A 25,310-nucleotide genomic window follows, 5' to 3' on the forward strand; every position below is an offset into this window, starting at 1 on the left:
TGAGCTGGTTTCAGCAGAGGCCAGGGTGGTTATGTTGGTCTTCTAGGCATAAATCGCTGGGGACCACAGGATGGTTTGAGTCTTTGCATGTGTACTAGTTCAGAGCTATATTCAAGATGGTGGGTCCTTGGATGAGGCCAGGTCTGTCCATCCTGAGATGCTGATGGTTTCCTTGGAGAACTTGACTTTGCTTTAGCTGTCTAGGGATGCACTTGTGTGTGTTTGCTGTGGTTTGACTGTGAGGTATCTTGCACAGGCTCTTGTGTGTCAGCGTTTGGTTGAGGCTACTAACAGTTCGGGGAGGTTGTGGAGGAAGTGGGTAATTGCGGTGTTAGTGCCCAGTGCCACTTCCTGTTCTCTGCCAGGTGACTGCAGACGTGATGTGACTGGTGAGACTCTAGCCCCTGCCACAGGCCTTCCCAGACATGGCGGGATGCATCCCCTGGAGCAGAGCTCCCCCTTCTGTTGTCAGGCATTTTGTCATAGCAACAAAACAGTAACAGATACAGTGCCCAGCTTTCTTTCTTTGTCTGCACGTGATGATAACTTTGTGGAGAAGAAGCTTGGTTGTTAAGCCACGCCTCTGGATGGCTGTTTGTGGTTCGTACTATTGGCAGAGAGAAAAGAGCATGTGCAGGGATGGGAAGAACAGTCAGAGGGGGCACGGAGCATGGTAGGTAAGAAGGAGATGGTAAGCAGGACCAGGGCGAGACCGATGGGGGTAGGGACCAGTACATGGCAGATGGGAGTAGGGCCAACACAAGGCACATGGAGGTAGTGTCAGCACATGGCAGATATGGGTAGGAACCACACATGGCTGATGGGGATGGGGGTAGGGTCAGCACATGAGTGATAGGGATAGGAGTCAGTACATGGCAGATGCGGGTAGGGACCTGCATGTGGCAGGTGGAAGCTGGAGGGCAGTGCCAAGGTCATTTGTGTTTGTGAGTGAGCTTGGAGTTGGGGCCACGGGAGGTGATTTCTCTTCAGAGGAGCACAAGGTACAGTGGGTGGGCAGGTTCTGCTTAAATGCAAAAGAGCCACACCAGTGAGGGAGGGCAGGGAGCAACTATCAGGATGTGATGGTGAAGGTGGCCCTTTGCTAGGTGAGGAGACTGGGAGGGTCCTCCCCGGGAGTGGGATTCAGGCTTTTGGGGAGGTTCTCCTTGTAGTACAAGGCCAGAGTCCTGACTGGGCTGCATTTTCCCACTATGCCATCCACCCTATGAGGCAGAGGCTGGAGCCTTGATTCTGGACATCTCAGCCTTCAGAACAGCGAGAAATCAATTTCCTTCATGTGTTCACTATTTAGTCTGCTGTGTTCTGTAACAGCAACAGAACAGAGTGGCAACAGGCCCGTCAGTGAAAACTTGAGTTACAATAACTAAGGCGACCATTCCGTAAGCATGCAGGTGAATTTTCATAGCAATAGGCCGAGGATCTAGGAATCTCCAGGTGCTGTGAAGGGCTCAGTTAGGGCAGTGTATGAGAGAGTTTGAGGTGTGGTCCCCAGGCAGGCATCACTGAAAAGCAGAGCAGGGCAGTCTCCTAGTATACATATCCTCATATTCAAGATGGCTGGGATTATCGAGAAGGGACTGAGAGCTGCACAGAGAGCTGCCAGTCCTGTGCAGCTCACTAGGTGAGCCAGGATGCAGGAGAGTACGCAAAGGTACCTAACCTGGAAATTATGGGGACTGGGGACTGTTGGGGGTTGATTGTGTCTCCTCCAAATTCTTCTTGAATACATAGACACAAGAATTGTAAAGTGACCTGTTTGGAAACAGAGTTCGGATAAACCATCCAGTGGGATTCATGCTATCACGAGAAGAAGAGTCTTAGGGCTGGCTCAGTGGCTCAGTGGCTAAAAGCACGCGCTGCTCTTACAGAGAACCAGAGTTTAGTTCCCAGCATCCACACCAGGGCTCTGACTCCCTGGACTCTACAGTCACTTGCACTCACGTGCATGCACCCACACACAGATGTGCACACATATCCACAACTCATAATTTTTTAAAAGGTGGGACTTAGGCTCAGATAGATACACAGAAGGGATGGTGTGTAGAGACGGAATGGAGATGGAGGCTACATTTGTGAGATGGGGGGTGCTGAAGAGGAGGAGCAAACCAAAGGAACCAGAGAGAGAACCAGAACTATAGCCTCTTCCCAGGACTTACAGGGTGCCAGCCTCTAGGATTCCTTTTCCGGAACTCACAGGAGTCTAGCCTCCAGGATAGGATGTCTTTATCTTCAACCCCAGGCTCCAATGTTGTGAGGAGTTCTGGATGACTGTTATTTTAGCCACTGTGTTTATGGTGCTTTGAAAGGATTATCCTAAGAAGGAAATTATTTGCCTCTGTGCTGAAGTCCTACCTACATGTCTCACCCGAGGAAGCAGTCCCCTGGCAATGTCATAGATGTCACAGATGATGTCATAGATGTGAGTCCTGACCTGTCACCTCAATCATCAGCTTTCTAGAGAGAGAGGAAAAAAGAAAGGTGCCTTAGTTCCCTTTCTATTGCTGTGGTAACTTTTGGACTAAAGGGTTTACTTCGGTTCATAGTTCTAGGATTTGGTCCATCATGGTGTGGAAGTCAAGGTAGCAGGTGATGGGAACAGAGGGTCAAGTTGTTGGCCATCTGGAGAAGAGTCAAACATGTTTGTGTTTAATTTAATGTAGAAGAGTTTTTGATCTGAGAAGCATCTTGTACACATTTGTCCATGGTTGATTCCTGGAGATGGAGAGATTCTAAATGAAAGAGGTGTCTGTGAATTCAGGGAGGAGGTCAGCATGAGTAAGTGGCATCTTGACCCTGACAGGAGGGAATGGAGTTGGACTCAGGCTAGACATGGGTTTGACACTGAAGCCAGTCTTAACTTACAATAGCCTATTCTGCCCAAGACCCTAAATCTGTATGTTGGCCCTCAGGGTTCTTTCATGCTTGGACGATGAGGTCTGCCCTTCCGTTTGGTCCATCAACACTGGGGTGTCAGTGAGCCTTTGACTAAGAGGCTCACAGCATCCAAAATGACTCAGGAAGGAAACCACCAGACCTGTGGCAGAAAGATGCAGTGGGGACCCTCCTTAGAGCTGCCCATTCTTCAAGTTTCATGCGGGCAGCCTCATCTTCCCTTCATTGCCTTAGCTAAGCCGTCTCTATCCAAAGTAAGTGGAGATTTCCTACTGTGTACACCAGTCTCGTAAGCATTGTTTTTGTTTGTCCGTCAAGGAGGAAAGAAGTGATAGAAGTGGCCCCCTCCTCATCACAGCCTTGGAGAGACAAAGGGTTGCCGGAGACATGAGCTTAACTCCAGACGGAGAGTGATGGCCAGAGTAAAGATTTGACAGGGATGGCAGCAAGCCTCAGAGATCACTACTGAGAAGACGTTTTCAGAAAGGCTCTAGGGTGGACTGGGAGAAGCCAGCAGCTGTAAGCTGTAGCCAGAGTGGGAACAGACCCATTCACTTCCTAGCTCATTAGCATGATAAATCATCATGGCCAATCATAAATGACCCCAGTAAGGCATTAGTCACTAATAATACTAATTAGTACCATGAATTAGGCTCATTCAGCCACACAACGAATGAATACTAATTTAGTACATACTATGAACCAGACAGTGTTTGCATTCTGGGGGCATGGTGCAAGGCAGACAGCCCTGCTCCCCAGTATTTTAGGAAAGGCTGGTTCAGGAGACTTCACAGTGTGGACCTGTGGAGACTCTGGCTCCTTTCTCTGCCTCAGGTGGACGCTTTTATAGACTTAGTTGAATCTCTAAGGCATAAGGTAAACAAGCTGTCTATTAGCAAAGGGAGACACTGTTCAGGCTACTGCTGCAAACTCCCGTCACAAAGTTGGAAGATAACGAGACGGTTTTAGGAAAATGGAACGTGAGTGCTCTCTTATTGTTAGCGAGGAGGGAAGAGAATAAAAGGAAGAAAGAACCAGCGACGTCAGTCACAGAGTGTTGAATAAACTGAGACCGTGGCATGCAGCCAGAACGGTCCTCAGGGGGAAACACATGACTGGAAATTATGATCTGAAGATGACTTTAGAATTATGACAATTATATCCGTTAGCCATGGTTGCATAACAAACCTGAAGCTTAATGGTCTTAAAAGCTATGGCACTGGGATTTGTGAGTGGTGGGGTCATTTCTCTGACCTGGTAGGACTGGTCCCACCAGGTTGCCGTCCCTCTGTGGTCAGTGGACAGATCCAGAGCTGATGTAGAATTGTATTACTTGCTGACCTGATGGTTCCCCACAGGTGACTTGGATTTATTTTTATACTGCCCTGGACTTCTAAGTCATCAGGAAAGAGCAAAGCCAGGGATGGAGGACATCCAGTCTGAGTCACAGTTGCTGCTGACCTGCCAGCCACTGTTAAGTCACCAGGCAAAACCCAGAGTCAGTGTGGGAAGTGACTGACCACAGGTGGGGCCATGGTTGTGGCCAGTTCTGCTGAGGAATCTATTGTGACTTAAGCTAAAAGGCATAGAAAACACAGAGTACAGTGTCACAGTTGGGAGGCTTGGTGAATAGTAAAGACCCATGACATGGAGATGAAAGAGTGGTTGAGGTGGCCGATGTGCTCAGGAATATGGCCATGTCACAGAACCAATACCATTCAAGAATTGATATCAGTGACAGAACCCGAGACAAGGAATTCAACACATACCTGCCACTATCGAGAGCGTTGCATCCGAACAAATGTTTGAAAACGCAAAGTCACCTGAGAAGATTGCATATTTTTTTGTTTGTTTGTTTGAGACAGGATCACACGTATCTTGAACTTGCTATGAAGCTGCGAAGGATAACCTTGAACTCCTAATCCTTTTACCCCAGTGCGTGGATTACAGTTGAACACCACCATACCTGGCTATCAATACTCAACCATAGTTGTGTGTGAATGTTTTCAGTTGGATAAATTTCCAGACGTGTGGTCGCAAAGCTTAGTGATTGAAGTTCTGAACACATGCACCAGAGACAATCTTGAAGTCTAGATCAACAAATGAGAAGAGAGGAAAAAGGCTGAAATGACATGGCCCAGAAAACACACACACACACACACACACACACACACACACACACACACACACACACACACACACACAGAGAGAGGCTGAAATGACATGGCCCAGAACACACACACACACACACACACACACACACACACACACACACAGAGGCTGAAATGACATGGCCCAGAAAACACACACACACACACACACACACACACACACACACACAGAGGCTGAAATGACATGGCCCAGAACACACACACACACACACACACACACACACACACACACACACACACACTCATGTGCACAGGCACACACAGACAAGAAAGAGAAAAAATTATAAATGGATACCCAAGTGTTCAAAAGAAATAACTAGCTGTGTTTTGAAGGTAGGCTATATTGAACTATAATATAGCAAATAGAGCTTTCATGCATTCTAGAGGTGGGGACTTGATTGGGTTGATGATGTTTGGCTCTTGTCTTCAGTGGGATTCACCTTCTCATCTTCTCATGCCCCTTGCTTCCACTTTGATGCGTAGAATTTCTTTAAGTCTCCTCTGTCATGCTGGGTTAGTTCACAAATCCTTCAGTTACTGCTTTTCGTGAGAGGTCTTTATTCTCCAGTATTCTGATGGATAACCTGGTTGGGTATGGTGACTTAAGTTGACGGTTTCTTTCTTTTGAGCCTGGATACCCATAGTTTGAGGGGGATGTCACTCATGAGGAGTGTGGCAGTGTGCCCAGAGCCCTGGGTTTGATTCCCCAGCTGTGCACAGCAACATCAAACAACTTAAAATGTTTGCATTTTTTCCAGGTACCGTTATGTTGATGCAAATTGTGTGAGTGTTGGTCATATACAGTTTATTATACATTTGGGATCTCAAGAGACTTGTTTATTTTCTGACCGCCTACCTTATGTGACTTGCTTGTGGTTATTTTTAAGTGATGTTAGAAAGAGTAGTCTATGTAGAAAAACACAGAAGTTAATTGTCTCCTTACATGTATTTATGGGAGCTCTTTGGTCAATGGTTGGGTCCTGCATCCTCACAGGCTGCAGGCTTACAGCTTTCCCACGTTTTGGGGTTTTCTTTGGTTATTGTAGGCTACAGGATTTCTGTGCCTTTAGTCTTTGACTTGCTTACTCCATCTATTCTGATTAGTGAGATTTGGTTCTTTACTAGTGTCTGGTAGGTCCTCCTTTGTGCTCAGCATGTTCTTAATTTTTCTACATTACAGTTGAAAGCCTGTGTCTGAGCCCTGGGATTCATTCTTCTGCTTGGTCTAGCCTATGACTGAGGTTCGACTGAGGCTATTATTAACTTTCTAGGCTTGTGTTAGGTCCTTTGAAGAAGCTCTGGCCCTGTCGTACACAGTCGTGTCTAGAAGCATCACTTGGAGGTTCACTAGCTCACTGGCAACATGGTCATTGAGTCCCTTGCCCAGAGTTGCACCCCTGAATTCACTGAGTGAACTAGCCAAGAGTTCCATGCCCACCATTCCTTGAGTTTCTTGCCCAGAGTTCCATGCACACCATCCACTGACCTCCTTGCCCAGAGTTCCATCCACTCCATTTATTGAATTCCTTTCCCAGAGTTCCATGCCCACCATTCCTTGAGTTTCTTGCCCAGAGTTCCATGCACACCATCCACTGACCTCCTTGCCCAGAGTTCCATCCACTCCATTTATTGAATTCCTTTCCCAGAGTTCTATTCACACCATTCACTGAGTTCCTTGCCCAGAGTTCCATCCACTCCATTCACTGAGTTCCTTGCCCAGAGTTCCATCCACTCCATTCACTGAGTTCCTTGCCCAGAGTTCCATCCACTCCATTCACTGAGTTCCTTGCCCAGAGTTCCATCCACATCATTCACCGAGTTTCTTTCCCAGAGTTCCATCCACACCATTCATTGGGTTCTTTGCCCAGAGTTCTGTCCCCAGCATTCATTGAGTTCCTTGCCCAGAGTTCCATTCCCAGCATTCATTGAATTCCTTGCCCAGAGTTCCATCCACACCATTCACTGAGTTCCTTGCCCAGAGTTCTATCCACACCATTCATTGAATTCCTTGCCCAGAGTTCCATCCACACCATTCATTGGGTTCTTTGCCCAGAGTTCTGTCCCCAGCATTCATTGAGTTCCTTGTCTAGAGTTCCATCCACACCATTCACTGAGTTCCTTGCCCAGAGTTCCATCCACATCATTCACCGAGTTTCTTTCCCAGAGTTCCATCCACACCATTCATTGAGTTCCTTGCCCAGAGTTCCATCCACACCATTCACTGAGTTCCTTGCCCAGAGTTCCATCCACATCATTCACCGAGTTTCTTTCCCAGAGTTCCATCCACACCATTCATTGGGTTCTTTGCCCAGAGTTCTGTCCCCAGCATTCATTGAGTTCCTTGTCTAGAGTTCCATCCACACCATTCACTGAGTTCCTTGACCAGAGTTCCATCCACACCATTCATTGGGTTCTTTGCCCAGAGTTCCATCCCTAATATTCATTGAGTTCCTTGTCTAGAGTTCCATCCACACCATTCACTGAGTTCCTTGACCAGAGTTCCATCCACACCATTCATTGGGTTCTTTGCCCAGAGTTCCATCCCTAATATTCATTGAGTTCCTTGCCCAGAGTTCCATCCACACCATTCACTGAGTTCCTTGACCAGAGTTTCATCCACACCATTCATTGGGTTCTTTACCCAGAGTTCTGTCCCCAGCATTCATTGAGTTCCTTGCCCAGAGTTCCATCCATGTGAGTGTCTCTGGAATTCATTACTCAATGTTCTGAACTCTTGTAGAAGTCGAGTCACACCATGTTTGCTTGTCTTAGTTGTATATTTCTGTTATGAGGCTTGTGCATCTGATGGGCAGATAACACTTCCACATCATGTAAGAGCATCATAGGAAAAAGGCTTTCTTAGATGATATTCCTGGAATATTGGTCACTAACAGTGTAGGATTTAATCCTCAATGGTCTTAGCAGATTCCTTTTATCTGTGGTGGTTGAGTTTCAACCCTATGTATGTGTCAGAGCCTGGGCAAGCCATATCCTCTATAGATCTCTCCTGAGCAGGGTGGTTGTGCTGGCTTGAGCAGATGTATTATAGAAGCTGGAGTGTGGCCTATTCCTCTGTGATTATCTGGTATTATTTTAAAAGATGTATGGGGTTGAACTATGCTGACGTCCCTCACAGAGCAATGTCCATGACAATAGTTATGTTTTCTGTGCTGCGATTGGATCCATGTCCAAAGGCAAGCTGTGGCCTAACCATGACTGTATTGAGCTGGTTTTTTGTTTTGTGTCTTGTTGAACTCAAGGGTCAGCTATGTTTCAAGCAGGACAAACTGAGGCTGCTGTAGAGTTTGATTCCCATGGTACGGCTAATTTTCAGAATGTGTGCTCACCTGCTAACACTAGCCGTACTGTTTTTGTTCCTAGTTCCTTTGAAAGGCAGACGGCAAGAGATGTGCTGAGAAACAAGTATAAAAGAAGCCAGGCACAGAGATGGCAGCAGAGTCATTTGACCCCAGCAACAGTCATGGCACCAGGTGCAGAATGGTAGGAAGAGACAAAAAGTATTCTAGAAAGTTCCAAATGACTTTGAGTGAATATGAGTGAAACTGTTTCCAGAAGGGAGGAAAAGGGACAATAGAGCAGGCACGGGGGAAATCATGTTAAAGTACAATGCAGAGTAAATTAGGAAAAAATAGCAAAATAAAAATCATAGGAAAAGCATTAGTGGAGAGAGGAAGAGAGGATCCAATATTCCTCCTGCTCAAGGGTTTGGGGTGAGGGCAGTTCTGAGTATGCTCTGTCTGACCAGCAGTCCTGGAGCAGTGTCCAACTGCCAAGCTCAGTCTCTGAGCCACAGCAAACCCTTTCCACTATTGAATCCAGTGTTCTGTGGACCAATTGCTTGCCAACATCTTGATGGAGTCCACTCTGTTTGAACTTGTGCAGCATCTGGCCCAGAGCTATGTAATGTCTTCCTTCACCAAGAGAGGGACCATCCTGTTGGCCTCGAACACTTCCTTAATCTCCTCTGTCGTCCATTGTACTCCTCCCCCACCCCCTTGCCTGCAAGCCACCCATCAATCTGTGTCCTTCCTTTTAGTTTCATCTTTTCCAGACTGCATCCTGGGCAAGAGCTCTGCAAATCCGGCCTCTCTTGCTTGAGTAGTGCAACTGAGATTCTGCTTGAAATGACTAATCTGTTGAGACTTGTTTACCTTCTCAGCACGTGATTAGTGCTCAGGTTGCTTATAGTGTGTCTGAAGGTGTCAATGAAGCTGTTGTAAGCACTCGTGTGCAGGTGTTTGTGAGGCCATATGGTTCCGCTGCGCACAGAGATAAACACCTAGGAGTGGGGCAGTTGTAATGTTTGTTAATTGTGTCTGAAACATCACAATGAATCATTAGACTCTTTCCCAAAGTGGCTGTGTCACACCACATTGCTACCAGCCATGCTCAAGGGTTCTGGATGGTTCACATCCTTGCCTGGTATTGCTATTATCAGTGTTAAAAATAGCCACACAACCAAGCTGTGTGGCTGCATCTCATTTCTAACTTAGATTAGCACGGGAATAAATGAGAGATGTTGGCAGGCATTGTTTTGCGCTTCTTACACACACACACACACACACACACACAGAGAGAGAGAGAGAGAGAGAGAGAGAGAGACAGACAGACAGACAGACAGACAGAGACAAAGACAGAGACAAAGATGAAGAGGCAGGGTTAAAGAGGGAGAGAGAAAAAGAGAGAGAGATTTTTAATTTGAAATACATTAATTAATTTGTTTGATGTATCTGTGTGTGTGCACACACACACTACATAGATGGCAGAGTATGTCAGAAGAGTATGTCAGATCCTATGAGCTGAAGTTATCGGTGATTGTGAGATACCTCATATGGATGCTGAGAGCCAACTTATGCCAAAGTATCAGAGGCTGTTGGTCACTTGCCCTGTCTTCTGACATCATCTTTGACAAGACCCCATTGCACAACCATTGGGGTGGTCCATATTCTAAGACAGACCATGCAAATGCTTTGAGGGTATAGATCTCCTGGAAGACTCATCATAGGTTGCCTGTAGCACCCTGAAGAGCATGTGCTCTGGAAAACAACTTGGGACTTTCTTACATAGGTCAATGTGTACTTATAGTGTGTTCTGGAAACTGCGCTGGCAGGCATTCTCACAAGACAACCAAAGTGTGTGGTCACATGGAGAACATGTGTGTCTTCAGCAGCTTTATGCAAATTTGCCCAGATCTCGAAAGAGTTCAAATGTTTCAATGAGTTAATAAATCTCAGAATGGATCTCATACAACAATGTGTTTAAAATACTATTCTTTGAACATTTTATACATGTATACAATGTATACATTTATAAATAAGTATAAATATAACCATATATCAATCATAAATACTTCTCCTACTCCCCAACCCTCTTAGTAATCTCCCACATTCATCCCTCCAACCTTCACTTCCTTCCCATTCCTTTTCCTCCTTTCCCACTTCCCCTCCTGTTCTCCCCTTCTCCCCTCCTTTCTCTCCTTCCTCCATCTCCACTCCTCTTCATCTTCCTTCCCCTCAGTCAAGTTCATTCATACATGAGCATGGGACTGTGGTCTAAAACACAGTCAACCAACCAGCAGCCACATCATCAATGTGTCTCCCTCTCCCAGCAGCCATCATCAATTGAGCCTTGAGAGTACCCCCTTTTCTATAGCAGGACTGTTACAGTACAGATACACTGATGAATTTCTGATTTAGTCAGTGGTGCAGGTGGGATGAAGCATCCAGTTAAATAAAAGAATCTAGTCTCTTAAGAGAACACCCTATATAGTTACACTTACGTGTTACCAAAATGCACAGTTTTTTGAAAGGCAACAGATTTTGATAGCTGGCTGGGGGAGGTGGTGTCCATTACAAGGATTTATGGAGGAGATTTGTGGCTGATGGATTTGATATTTTGATGACAGTGTTGGTCCTACCATATAGGTATTTATCATACCAATTGTCTCCTTAATATCAGAAACATTTCCTTTGTTTTAGACCATTCTTCTTTTTCTCTAATAACAGAAAGTTAGGGAAAATATAAAATCAACTTATTCGATCATTATAAAATTAACTTGCTAGGACTCAGGTGGCTAAAATTCTAGAGAAAGTTTCCAGGGAGAAATGTATTAGAAACCAAAGATGGCATTTAGCTAGTCAGAAATAGTGGGTGGGGCTTGGCAAACATCTGAGGATTTTTTTTCTTTGAGACTACAGTGTTGGGTGATGTGGATGGGGCAAACTGGAAGGGAGGCGCATAAAGCCTCAAGGCTTCTATGAATCATCTCCACCACAGAGTTCTGCTTCTCCATTATCTGTTACATTGGAAAGCAATGATTCTATGGAATAGCTGTAGAGGAGGAGGCCCATGTACGGTCCATGTTAGATGTTGAACATCTGGGAACAATGAACAGGTGTCAGGTGTGTGTTAGGAGGCTAAATGGAGGCAGACTAAGAAGAAATCCAGTCACTGGTTGGTCAGGAATAATTCTGATGTGCCCCTGTTTAATGTGATCAATAAAGTAAAATATCAAGACAGTGTCAGCAAAGAAACATGGGAATGCATTAAACAAAAAAAACAAAATAAAAAATTGAGACCTGCAAGAATATTTAAAATGACTCAAAAAGTATTTTATCAGCAATTTCAAAGTAGCTTAAAAGAAAATTAATGAAGTAGAAGACTGGTTATAGTAAAATAGGCAATATATTATGAAAATATGAAGCATGCAGACTCCAGTAAATATCTGAGCCTGAGTAGAATGAGTGACAGATATGTCACTGTTGTCCCAGAATCAGAAGTAAAAGAACAGAGCAGATGCAGAAGTTGGAAACATGTCAGACTTGACACAGACATTAATGGATAGCTCGTAAAGTGCAGGAAATCTCAGGTAGACTAGATACAAAAGAAAAATAAAAACTATGCCAAGTGCCATGCTGGTAAAGCTGTTGATTAAGAAGAGAGGTTTCCCAGCTCATCAAATGTGGCCTGCATCACCTTGCAAACAACAGCGGTGCTTTTGAAGGAAGGAGTTAGAAGAAAATCTCTTTCCTGAGCCTTAACATAAGCTCACTGAACAGAAGATCAGCAAAAGAAGCTGACTCTGAAGTGGAAATAGCAGATGCTGCCCTGAAGCTGCTCTCCCCCAGAGTGTTGTGTGGGCCTAACACATGTCAATCATTATATGTGACATTTCCTGCTCCTTTGACAAATGCCTGATAAACAACTTAAGGGAGTTGGGTGTGATTTTTGGCTCACAGTTTAAGGGGCCATCATAGCAGGAAAGGGATGATGACCAGAATGTGAGGCGGCTGGTCACATTGTAACCACAATCAGGGAGTAGAGGGCAATGAATGCTGACACTCAATTGACTCTCTTCTTTTTTTCATTTAGCCTGGAATCCTAACTTGTTTTGCTCCCTTTTGGTCAGCAGACACAAGCTAGAGTCATCTGAAAGAAGGGAACCTTAGTTGAGAAAATGCTTCCAGGTATAAGACAGTCTCTTAGAGATTGATGGGGAGGGGCCCTGCTAGTGGTTGGTTGTGTTATTCCTGGACTAGTAGTCCTGGGTTCTATAAGGAAGCAGGCTAAGCATAGCCATGGGAGCAAACCAGTAAGCAGCACTCCTCCATGGCCTCTGCATCAGATCCAGGCTCCAGGTTCCTGCCCTGCTTGAGTTCCTGTCTTAACTCCTTTCAGTGATGAACAATATGAAAGTGTAACCCTTTTCTCCCCAAGTTGCTTTGGCCATGGTGTTTCATCACAGCAGTAGTAACCATAACTAAGACACCAGACCAGAGTGGTACTGCTCACATTCAGGGAATATATTCTCTTCTCAGTAAACCTCCCTGGAAACACCCGTGTCTCCTAGTGATTCTCAATCCTGTCACACTGACGATGACATCAGAACCTGAGTAAGAGGGATAGGAGTGGTTAATAGCACTTGCTACTTCTCCAAAGGATCTGAGTTTGAATCCCAGCACCTATGTGGTGGGGCATAACTATATATAACTCCAGTTCTAGAGGATCCAGTACCTTCTCTGGCCTCCATGTTCACCAGGCACACATGTGGTGCACAGACAAGCTTGTAGACAAAACGCCCACATGCATGAAAATAAATGTATCTTTTAAAAGCAGAGCTGAAAGTGATACGATTCTGTAAATAGAGCAGAAATATTTGGCGAAATTCAACCCAAAAGCAATACAAAGTTTCCAGAAGATGAAGTATACTGATTACATTTAAACATCGTTTTTATTAGCATACAAATAATTAAGTTTCATTGCAGCTTTTGTTTTCCAGACAAAAATTGTTTTAGCTGTCTGGGGAGGGGCTCTGAGACTCCCAGCCCTAGATGAGATATTGGTAAGTGACGGCTGCTTGGGGAGGGGAAGCCACTTTTCCTTAGGCATGTGGTCACTATCACGTTCCCATAACTCAGTGCATGGCCCTACACCAATGTGCGTATGGGTGGCCCAAACTGGGCTCAGTGGGTTAAAATAAATGTACGAAAGAATAAACAAGTAATGACAAAAGGCAAACATGAAGTGTGGAGGGAGATATGGCGGGGAGACCTGAGGGGAGTTGAAGGGGGCTGTGAGGGATAGATAGGACCGAGATAAACTGTATACACTTATTACATTTGTTTGGTTTTTATTAACTGTTTTATTCACTTACGTTTCAAATGAAATACCCTTCCCAGTTTCCCCTCCACTTATTCTCCATCCCATCCCCCTCCCCCTGCCTCCATGAGGTTGCTCCCTCATGCATCCACCCACTCCTGTCCCACCGCCCTAGCATCCCCCTACGCTAGGACATTGAGCCTCCACAGGACCTAGGGCCTCCCCTCCCATTGATGCCAGACAAGGCCATCTTCTGTTACATATGCGGCTGTAGCCATGGATCCCTCCATGTATACTCTTTGGTTGGTGGTTTAGTTCGTGCGAGCTCTGGGTGGTCCGGTTAGTTGATATTGTTCTGTCTATGGGGTTGCAATCCCCTTCAGCTCCTTCTCCTAAAAAAATCAAAATATTATTTTTTCTATTTCTCTTTCTACTCCATCTGACCTTCCTCCTTTGTGTCCTCACCCCTGCCCTCATAGCCTCTTTTCTGCTTTCACGTTACATGAGTCTTTTGACACCTCCCCTTACTCCTGCCCTCATAGCCTCTTTTCTGCTTTCATGTTACATGAGTCTTTTGACACCTCCCCTTACTCCTCATCTCTTGCTTCCCTCTTGTAGGCTCGTATCTACTGAACACTCATTTATACAGAAAGCACACTCACTGCTTAGTTTGTAAAAGGGTATTTACCGAACCAACCTACAAACATGTTGCTTACGGCTATGATATTAAAAAAAAGTCCCCGTGTGACCTGGAAGGACACAGACACACTCATTATTACCATCTCTACTCAATATTTTGCTTGAAACTTCAATCAGAGAGAGAAAAAAATGCAGGCGAGAAAGACTGGTTAAAATAATTGGAAGGCATGAAATAAAATTGTCATTATTTGAACACAAATGATTTCTGCATAAAGAATCCAGAAGGAAATCCAAATAAACCCAAGAATTAACAAGCGCGGTTGGCAAGGGCTTTGGAAATGAGTCAACAAGCAAACATCAATACGGTTTCTCTGGGACTTTCTTGGTGTCTGGAAACCCAGATAGCATTACCATCTCCTGCGCTGTAACTGAGGATCCATGACCCGTGGTGACCTCAGGCGGAATCGTATGCCTAAGCCACACACAAGCGAGAAAATTAAAACAAGAACAATGCTTCAAATCATATTTGGGGGATATCTGAAACCCAAAGCAAGCTTGGAGCTCTGCTCCAGGTTCTGCTGGGAGAGAAGGAAGAACTGAGAGAGAGGAGTGTGTTTACAACGTCTTAGAAGCCGTGGTTCTAGGTACCTGCCCCACCTCTCTCCAGCTACACCCACAGCATAGCTAGATGTTGGCCTTAGTGGTAAAGTTTACACCATAGACATTGGCAAATGCTTACCGACAGTTTCTCTAGGGTAACTTAGTCATTATTCACCAGCATACGTGTAGCTACGACACTCAAGGATCAAGAAAACTAAACGCCTATTGGCAGACTTCTACCTCAAATGTACTATAAAAATTTCAACAAATTTATAAATGATTTTAAAAATCTACATGGGAATTTGGGGACTGGGGATGTGGCTTTATTGGTGAAAGTGTAAAATTTTAGCCCCTCTAGCACAGGGCAGAGGATGGTAGGAGGCTGCCAATAGTAAGCCGAGAACTTTCCATCACGAAGCAGGAGGGAAAGGAATACTAAACATCGCTAGGTAACATTAGGAAAAATAGACAGTTAATTATGAATATTTGGCTTGTCTCTGAGACAGGGTCTCGTGCATACCAGAGTGGATTCAAACTTAGACACAGCTGAGAGTCACCAAGCATTACCACATCCTGGCCACGAACACTAAATATATGATATAGTATTTGCAGATTTTAACAACAGGGAAGATAAAAGAAATTAAGTGGGAGTTGGAAGACAGAAACAGTAATGTGGGTCCCTGTCTGCTGCCACCCTTGGAACTCAGAACTCGGGAGTTTGACTGCGCTTATTCCCCAAAGTGGCCAGGCTGTAAGGAAGCGCCAAGACACTGCTCTGGGGTAGGCAAGCACAGTCTGAGGTGTGGGGATGTTGAACCTGGTTCTGGGGTCCCCGGACCTGTGACAAGGCTGGGACCAAGGGGTTCTCTGACTGTTGAACATCTAGGCACGGCTGGGAGCCATGGAAGAGCTGAGAACGGAGTGGGGGTGGGGGGCTTCAGGCTGGGGACAGAGGTTGGGGTGGGGAAAGGGGAGCTCTGGCTGGTCTCAGGGGTGATTGTCCTTAGCTTGGCAGAGGCAGGCTGGAAGTGCAGAGAGACCTTCTACAGGGAGATTTAGCTGCAGCTCTATAGTCAAATGCCTTCTCCACGGCTCCCCCACGGCGGATCTTGATGAAAGAGAGAGTCCATGATTCTAAACCGTTTATTGGCTGTTCATGGCGGGGAAATAGATGCATGACAAACTGTACCCACTTCTCAAGGCAGACCTGAGATTAAACACCTTTTGCAGGGAGAAATGTCTGGGAAGGGAAGTTTATCAGCTAAGCCCTCGGGGCCTCTAGGTACCTCATTAGCACCGAGGACTCTGTTCTACTTGACCATAGGACTCATTTCCTTATGTGAGGAGAGTGGCATGTGCTCCAGGCCAGGAATCTAGCAGGAAGTGGAGAGGGGGAATTGCCTAAGTCTCAGGTGTCTCTGGGTCTCAATCTACTCTACCTTACCAAACTTCCCGGCATGGTTTTACCGTCCCACACAGTAAACACACCTCAGCCAGGGACAATCTGGATCCTGAGGTCTCTGAAAGTAGACGAGTGCCTTAGTCTTCCAACCTGGGAGATCTTAAATGCAGCCAGAGAGGAGGCCCCAGGAGGACTGAATTAGAATCAGAGGAAATGTGTTCCTTCCCCACACTGGGAGGAGCTCCGCCTTCCTATAAGTCTGGGGTTCTGCATTCTCTTCAGCTGATTTAAAGTATCTGGGATATGAGAGGACTCTACTAGGAATCCTGGAAGAGCTAAATCTCAGGTATCCTGGGCTTCAGGGCTGTCAACCTGTGTGTACTGGGGACACACAGTAGAGCTAGCCTTGGAGGAATTGAGTCTTCGTGTTTATCTCAAAGGGGACATTGTATTGGTTGTCATCTGAAGCTCTAGAAGCAGAGAGTGGACAGTGGGCATGAGATGAGAGTCGGGCTTCAAGGGCTGCACAGAGGGAGCACTGAACTGTGAACCAGCCAAGGTCTGGTGATACAGGCTGGCTCTGCCTTCTGGCACGTACCATAGTCATCTCACGTGCAAAAGGTCCCTGGTTCAGAAACAGGCAGAAACAGTTTTAAATGGTTTTCTTTGTGTCCATGAAAACCTGTGTTTTGTTGAAAAAAAAAGTCTCTAGTAGAAAGAAGAGGAATCTGAAGTTAATTCAGTAGTGCGAGGTAAATTCATGCTATTCCTCTGTCTGCTCTGCCACACTGATGAGCGTTCTTCTCTTAGGATCCTGAGGTATTTTAGCAGTTGGCAGTTGCATGGGCCGCGGAGGCTGCATGGAAATCCAGCCCTTCAGAGCAGAACTCAGTTCTGGGAGCCAGGAGTGTAAGAGGAAGGAGGATAGGGTTGTCAGGAAGAGAACGCCCCCACCTTCCCTCATCTCCAACAAGCATCTGGTGAGTTCCGGGCCTGCTAAACTGTCCTTTTATCCTCAATAAAAGCAATACATCCTAATGAGGTCCCCAGGCAGCACCTCCGAGGCAGGTGGAGTAAGCTAGGCCTCATTATCCCTCAGACAGAGAGGGGGTGCTGACAGAGGGGAGAAGGGAGGACTTCACTTTAGCCTGCTTACTGTCTGGATAACTCTTCAAGCTGTCGGAGGCAGGGGGGGAAAAGAGCGTTGACAGGACAGTCTTTGCTGAGGCAGGCTGGGAGCAGGCGCCGAGGAAACGAGCATAAAGAATCTTGGACTGAGTACCCGGCCTCAGTTAAGCTTTCCAGGATCTCCTCTTGCTAAACCTCCAGCTGCCATCAGCATTGGCAATGCTTGCCTATGAATTGTCTCCCGGTGTGCTTTCTTCCTGGGAGACTCGGATTCTCAGATTTAGCTTCCAATGGGCACACTGTCGGGCACTAGCCATAGTGCTGTCTGGGGCCCAGAAGGCCACTTTCCAGTTGGGAGAATCCTCCTGTGGTGGGATCCATGGTGGGAGGGAACCATATGGTCTGGGACAGTATTTCTCAGCCTTCCTAAGGCTCTAACCTTTTAATACATCTCCTCATGCTGTAGTGAACCCCAACCATAAAATCATTTCCTTGCTAGCTCGCAACTGTAATTTTGCTACTGTTAATAGAAAAATAATTTCTATTATTTTTTACAATGCCAATTTCAGCTACGAGGATATCTGACATGTGACTCCCTCAAGGGGGAGAACAGATCTAGGGGCTCCTGGTTCACACAGACAGCATCTAGAAGGTGAAGGGTCCACTTGAGGCTTGCTGACCTGAGTGGCTTGAGCTAAGAGCCCTTGCTACAGTGGACTAGCTCAGGCCTATCAGGACTAGTTCAAGCATGAGGGTTTGGTCATCCGGGTTAGCTTTTCTCAATGTCTCCTTTCTGGAGCCTGGAGAGATACCTCTCTCACCAGCCGGTTGGCCCGTGGTCTCCTCAGAGCTGCTGCCTTTTAAGAAATTAAAATAAATGTAGGCATCACCACGCATTTTATCATCGAAATGAGTCTGTTAAAAATCCACAAAGAAACATCTTCCTGGCTTCTGGGAAAACGGTGAAAAGCACGTGTCGGCTGAACTACCTGAGAAATGCATCTTAATTAGCACGTTTTACTCATTTTCCAAAGACGCCGGCATTCATCTTTTTCATGGGCTCTGCCCCCCTTCTGCCGTTTTCCAGCGGTGGTGATAGTCTGGTAGGCAGTAAGTTTCTGGAACTTAGGCAAGCAAAAATGTCACTGAGGATTTCTCCTGCCCAGGAGGCTGCTCAGCAGCGTGTGTGGGGACAGTTGGAGGCCGGGGGGTGTGGGGGTGTTGGGGGGATGGAGGAACAAGCTCTCCGTGGATACAGGATCCAACTCCTCCCATTCCTGGACAGATAGGCCTTAGTTCCTCATTTTGTCTACTGTGTCAACTGAGACAAGATAGATCCAGAGCAACATCTGACATTTTAGGGGCCCAGAAGGGCACAGGTCAGAAGCAGCAAGCACATCCATTCTATGTTGTGACGTCATCATCTACAGAACATTACATCTTCCCAGACAAACTCCGTTCCTATAACCCTCTATCTCCTCACTCGCCCACAGTCCAGGTACCGCTCACTCTGCCTCTCAGCTCTCTGAGTTTGCTTCTTCTGTAGCTGGAGTCCTAGAGTGCACACTTCCTTCCTTAGTTTACTCAGCCTAGAGTCCTCAAAGTTCTTCTGTGTGGTGGAAGGGGTCAGAATTTCCTTCCCCTTTGAAGTCAAATCCTGTTGCATAGGCCACAGTTTGCCATCCATCCATCCATCCATCCATCCATCATCTGTCCATCTGTCCATCCATCCATCCATCATTCATCCATATGTCCATCCATCCATTCATTCATCCATGTCCATCCATCCATCCATCATTCATCCATATGTCCATCCATCCATCCATCATTCATCCATATGTCCATCCATCCATCCATCATTCATCCATATGTCCATCCATCCATCCATCCATCCATCATTCATCCATATGTCCATCATCTGTCCATATGTCCATCCATCCATCCATCATCTGTCCATCTGTCCATCCATCCATCCATCATCTGTCCATCTGTCCATCCATCCATCATTCATTCATTCATCCATCCATATGTCCATCCATCCATCATTCATTCATCCATATGTCCATCCATCCATCCATCCATCCATCCATCCATCCATCCATCCATCCATCCATCCATCCATCCATCTATGCATATATACATCCCAGACATTGGGCCACTGAGACTCTTTTTGCTGAGTGTGGCTGTTGCTTCTTTACATTTACGGTACACTCAGCTGCGTCTGCTCAAAATCCTCATTCCCAGAACAGACCCGGTTTTGTCCGATCCCATGATCACTAGTGACACAGACAGTGCAAGGCCTGCCTACTACTGAGAAATGAAACCAGAAGACGGAGAGATAGAGATGGAAATGCCAGCTTATTGTCTACAAGTACAGGGAACACACTGCCTTGCTTCATTTTACTTACAAATATTACTTTATGTGTATAAGGGTGTGTCTCTCTCTGGGCATGTGGCCAGGTGAGTGAAGGAGGTATTGGCAGAGTCCAGTAGAGAGCATCAGATACCCTGGAGCTGGAGTTACACACAGTCAGATGTGAAACACCTAATGTGGGTGCTGGGAACAGAACTCAGGTCCTCTGTAAGAGCAGCAAGCATTCTTAGCTGCCAGGCTAACTCTCCAGCCCTTGTCTGGTTTCCTTCTTTATTTAACAGGCAGGAAGGCTGAGGGTACTGTGGCCTATGATTTTCTTTCTTGGGATTTCTTTTGCCACCACATGATATAAAGGATTTCCCAGAGCCCCTCAAGCATGAGCACCACACCCTTCTCTCAGTCTGCTGCTTGGCTTTTTCATGTGGACATTCTTCCTTTTTTCTTGCATGGGTTTTTGGCTGTCGTGGAGCCAAGTCACACACTTGCTACTTCCTAGATTTGCTGGTGGAGACAAGAAGAGAAAAGCGATCTCCACAAGCCAGGGATTGAAGGAACATACTGGCTCCACAGATTACAAAAGTAAATATTGCCTCACAGATTAAGCTTTTAAAAATACTTCAAATCTTCTATTCATCTGGGACCTATTTTGGTATCAGTGCAAAAGACAGATCTGCCTTAGTGTTTCCCCGAAGGGCTAATTACACTAATTATATTGATTGAAATATTTGCTCCCTTTCCCTTTGATTTGAAACAGCACTTTATGCTAATTCTCTCGCTCTCTCTATCTGTCTGGGTCTCTCGTTTCCAGCCTCAGGTTAACATGTTCTTCTAGCTACTAGAAGTTTGCTTCCGGTGCTGAGAGGGAGACGTGAGCCTGCCAATGTCCTGACTTCATGCTCACTTACTTGGCCTTCCTTCCGGGGCCTGTGGCCTTCAGAGATGGCCCACCCCTGTAACCTAGATGTGTCTGCTGGGACTCCTCCTCTGACCACCCTATCTCAGGCTCAGATCCATGCATGGGTCTCCATTTCAACCACAATCCCGGCCTCCAAGCCAGGAGAGGTCATTGTTCTTCAGTCCAAGACATCCAATCCTTTTCTTCACTTTGTTAGCTGTATCTGTGCACACAGTCTCAGTGCAACCCCCTGCCCTCACCCAGACCACCCTGCAGTTTCTCTGAATCTACACTAGGCCAATATAATCAGATGTTTATGGTGAACAAGTGGGGACTCTTGCCTGGACCGATCTTTCTATCTGGTGCTGCGCTGCCCACCCCGTGTTTCTGGAAACTTAACTTCAAGCCAAGCTTTGGTTCTATGGTTCCTCCTTGCAGGCCCTCTCACCTTCCCCCTCACAGCAGACATTTGCTCATCTCGCTGGCCATGGCCAGCCACTGCCTCCATAGCTTGACCCTTCTCCTCAGGAAGCTGTAGGTGGAGCTAGATTTGAATGTTTGTGCCCCTGTAAACCTTACGTTGGCAAATTCATCACAAGGTTGAAAAGTGGGGCCCTTGGGAGGTGGTGAGGTCATGAAAGGGTAACTGGTGAGGGGTCGTCACCCTTCTATAAAGAGGCCTGAGGAAATGCATTTACTCCATCAACCATGGGATCCAGAGAGAGGACACAAACGGAAGGTGCCATCTATGAACAAGAAATCAGCTCTAGTAAGACCTGGGTCTAAAGCTTTTCAGCCTCAAATTTAGGAAGATACGTCTGTGGCATATGCGTGCACTTTACCCCACACATGTGCAGTATCCACATATATACAGGCATTTACATAAAATGGACATGTTCATATATTGTGTGTACACATATTTGCTTATATACAACACACATATGTAGTTATTACACACAGCATATACATGCACACACAGAAAGAAGCATATAGACATGGTTATTCTCAGCATAAACAGTCATACACATGCTTAACATGTATACACATGTATGAAGTTAACAAAGCATGAACACATGTACATTCACATATATACACATATACACAGAGACACATGACCACACACAGCATATACACACAGAGACACATACAAACACACACACATGCACATACATGAGCACACACAGTACATTCATATATTTTCTTATATACACAGAGACACAAAGACACATACAAATACACACATACAACACACACACACACACACACACACACACACACACACACACACATGGAGCCTTATATATTATAAACAACTCTATGCTTGGGCCACTCCCAAACCTACATGTGGCTAGTACCTCCCCTCCAATACTCCTGAGTTATTACTTACAAAAGTCTATATTCCATTTTTGTTGCCCTAGACCCAGTCAGCCCTGCCCTCCGGCTGCTTTCCCCCAACTCTTACATGATTGGTTTGCTCTCTTTTCTGCATCTCTCAGGCCCAGTCCTTACTCTTTTCCAGGGAATGGCAGTTCTAATTTCTTTTTCCTCTCTTGGTCCCCCTTGCCCACAAATCCTAAAATCCCATCTCTGTCTCGATGCCCAGCCACTGGCCGCTGGCAACTTTATTTACCAATCAGAACCAATTGGAGGACAGGACCCTCAGTGTCTTACATGTGAATTCTCATACAATTTTGGGAACCAAATTAACATAATACAAGCATTAGACCAAATCCATAACACACTTGATTTTTCTCTCAGGTAGATGATTCAGTTCTGTGGTTACAATACATGTCTTAAGTCAAGCAGCTAGGCTGGACCTGCCTCATCTGCCCTTGACTTTTCTGACCCTGAGTGGGTATGCTAAGTTGTGTACTGGGTGGAATGAACATGTAAGTTTGTGTTGTAGCACCCAGCTCTGTGGACCCTCTGGCCCCTGGATCTTCCTTCCCAGCCTATCCCCCCCACCCCTGCCACATACCTGCTTGATTTAAGTGTTGTGATCACTCAGAAGCTCAACTCATTCAAGTAGAGATGCCCTGTGCAAAGAGGCTTGGGGACAAAGGACCCAGAGCCTCCTGGATGGGGCAGGAGGGCTCTACCTGAGCATCACAGGGTGACAGACCCCAGAGAAGGGGTGACAGGTGAAGCCCTGCTTTGGCCAACCCTTTTTTGTTTGTGTGTCCCTAGCCAGGATGCCTGGAGGTAGGTGTGTATGTGCATGTGCGTGTACGTGTGTGTGTGTCTGCATGTGTGCTTGTGCATGTGTTTCAGTGTGTGTACATGTTGTGTGCACATGTGTGTCAGTGTATATGCATGCCAATGTGTATGTGCATATGTACATATGTGTGCATTTGTATGTATGGACATATGTGTATGTGTGTATGTGCTAGTGTGTGTATGCCTGTGTGCCTTGTGTATGCATGTATGTGTATGTACATGAATGCATGTGTGTGCATACATGTGTGTGCATGTGGGCATATGCGTGTTCATTTATACATGTATCTACATGTGTTTTTGCACATGTGTGCACATGTGTGCCAGTGTGCATGTGTTTGTGTGTATGTGTATGTGCACATGCAGCAGGGGCTTGGTTTTGTGTTGGAAAGCTAAAGATGGGGTGGGTGCCAGTCATTCCTGGTGGAGTCTGGAGTCCAGCACTTCTTGTCGCTGATGGACCAGCAGAACCATGTAGCCAGCTCATTTTGGGGATCAAAAGTGTAGAATCAGGAACAGGCCCATTCTGTTGTCCCAGCCATTCTGGGGACTGAGGGAGGAGGTTCACTCAAGTTCTGAAGTTTAGACCAGCCTGAGCAATACAGTGAAACCCAGAACCAGACAAAAATAATTAGATTCTTCTGGAACAAAGACCCTTGACCTTTCTTCCTTTCTTCTTCATTAGTAAAGGAGTTTGGTTTTAATTATGACAGTAACTTGACCAGATTGGAAAATGCTACATTTCTCAGAATTTCACAGTGAAGTTCCAACTGCTGGCCATGACCCGTCAGGGTCAGAGTTTAGTCTTGATGCCTGTCTGCTGAAACGTGTCCCTTTGCTGTGTGCAGAAGAACCTGCTCACCCTGTTCTGCTGGTTTCCTATTCTTTGAGGCCTGCTGGCCGTTGCTTTCATTGCCTCTCCCTGGTTGCAACCCTGATCCTGTCCTGTATAAGTGTCTTCAACTAAGAAAAAGTTGATTGGTTATAGGCAAGTCAATTACAATGGAACTTGCCTTTGTGGCCACACCCTCAACCTGTCAGGAACACATAGGTATGCTGCCTGCAGGTGTGCTACTGGACCAACTGTGCTTCCTACCATCCTTGCTGAGGTAAGCCCATGTGCATAGCCTCTGGCACCCCTTGGCATCTGCTGGATCCCACCCAGGCGAGTCTCCATCATCCTCCTGCACAGAACAGCCTTCCATAGGGAAAGGATGAATGTCCTCCCAAGCAGCCAGACCAGTAGGTGCCTGGTGCTACCTGTTCTTCCTGTGCATAGAAGGGAATTGTTAACCTAGCTCTCATTGTACCATGCTCTGGATGCCATGAATTTCCTTGCCTTATTTATCTATTGGTAGTTGTAAAGCACCCATTTCCATCCGGCGGGAACAGGTGGACACGTGGCCAGTGGCCACCCAAAGCACAGCCTGTTGTTGTTGGAGCCAGTCCATCGGCATCCTTGTTGGCTTGCCATGGCTAATAAAACACCCGTAACAACGCCGGAAAAGCCGACTTCCCCCTGCGCTGTACTCTAATAGAGTCAGTCTTCCACGGCATGCTTTAATACTGTTAGAAGCAAATCAAAATTAATGAGATTACCGCCTTTGAAATGTTATATATAATTAACCTCAAATTAAGGACAATATGTGTTTGAATTTGCCAATCAGTAACACCTCGCAATTGCCCAAATACACAGTGGCACACAGGAGGTGTTGATGCTAACCGCGATTGAACTCACTCTTTATGACTCAAGAACGATGGCTTTGGGGTCCATTGGTGAGTCCTTAGAGCAGTCTGGGGAGAAAGTGGGAGGCTCTGGGCAGACTGGTCTACCACTATGTCCCAAAGCAGCCTCTCCAACCCCCCTATGCTGAATAGCTATGGCTGTGAACTATAGAACTCCCATCCTGTCACTACATTTTGGAAATCTTACTTCTCTGACTGTAGAGATGAAGGCTTGGGACAGCTCCTGCTAGCCGCTGTGAGAGCCTTCCAGTAGCACCAATGGTGATCCAAGTGCTTTTGGATCTATGCTTTCCTGGAAGAGAGTAAAGCATCCATCATTAACCACACCAGCTGGCTACAACGTTGGCTGAGTGTCCTGCCTGACAGAGTCAGGAAGATAGGACAATGGTCAGATGCACCAACTATAATAATGTCTCTTCATGCTTGATTAGAATGTATTCCACAAGGTTTCTAAAGTCCCCTTAGTCATTTCCCTCCAAAGTCTGAGGGTGTGTGTAAAGTTGGTTTTATTTTTATTCCACAAGTGAAGAAACTGAGGCCAGAGGGCTGTAGTGTTTTGCTAGGGATTGCACTGTGGCAAAGGGGCAGAACTCCGTGTTCTACAGAAAG

The 25,310-nt window shown here is 46.1% G+C and overlaps 1 long non-coding RNA gene across 1 annotated transcript in view; it reads left to right on the top strand.

Annotated features, from left to right (window-relative positions):
* Positions 1-25,310, top strand: part of LOC134479766 (uncharacterized) — a 92,595-nt gene that overhangs the window by 27,841 nt on the left and 39,444 nt on the right. The window lies entirely within an intron of this gene.

Source organism: Rattus norvegicus, chromosome 7, assembly GCF_021556685.1.
Source record: "Rattus norvegicus strain SHRSP/BbbUtx chromosome 7, alternate assembly SHRSP_T2T, whole genome shotgun sequence".
Classification (NCBI taxonomy): Eukaryota; Metazoa; Chordata; class Mammalia; order Rodentia; family Muridae; genus Rattus; species Rattus norvegicus.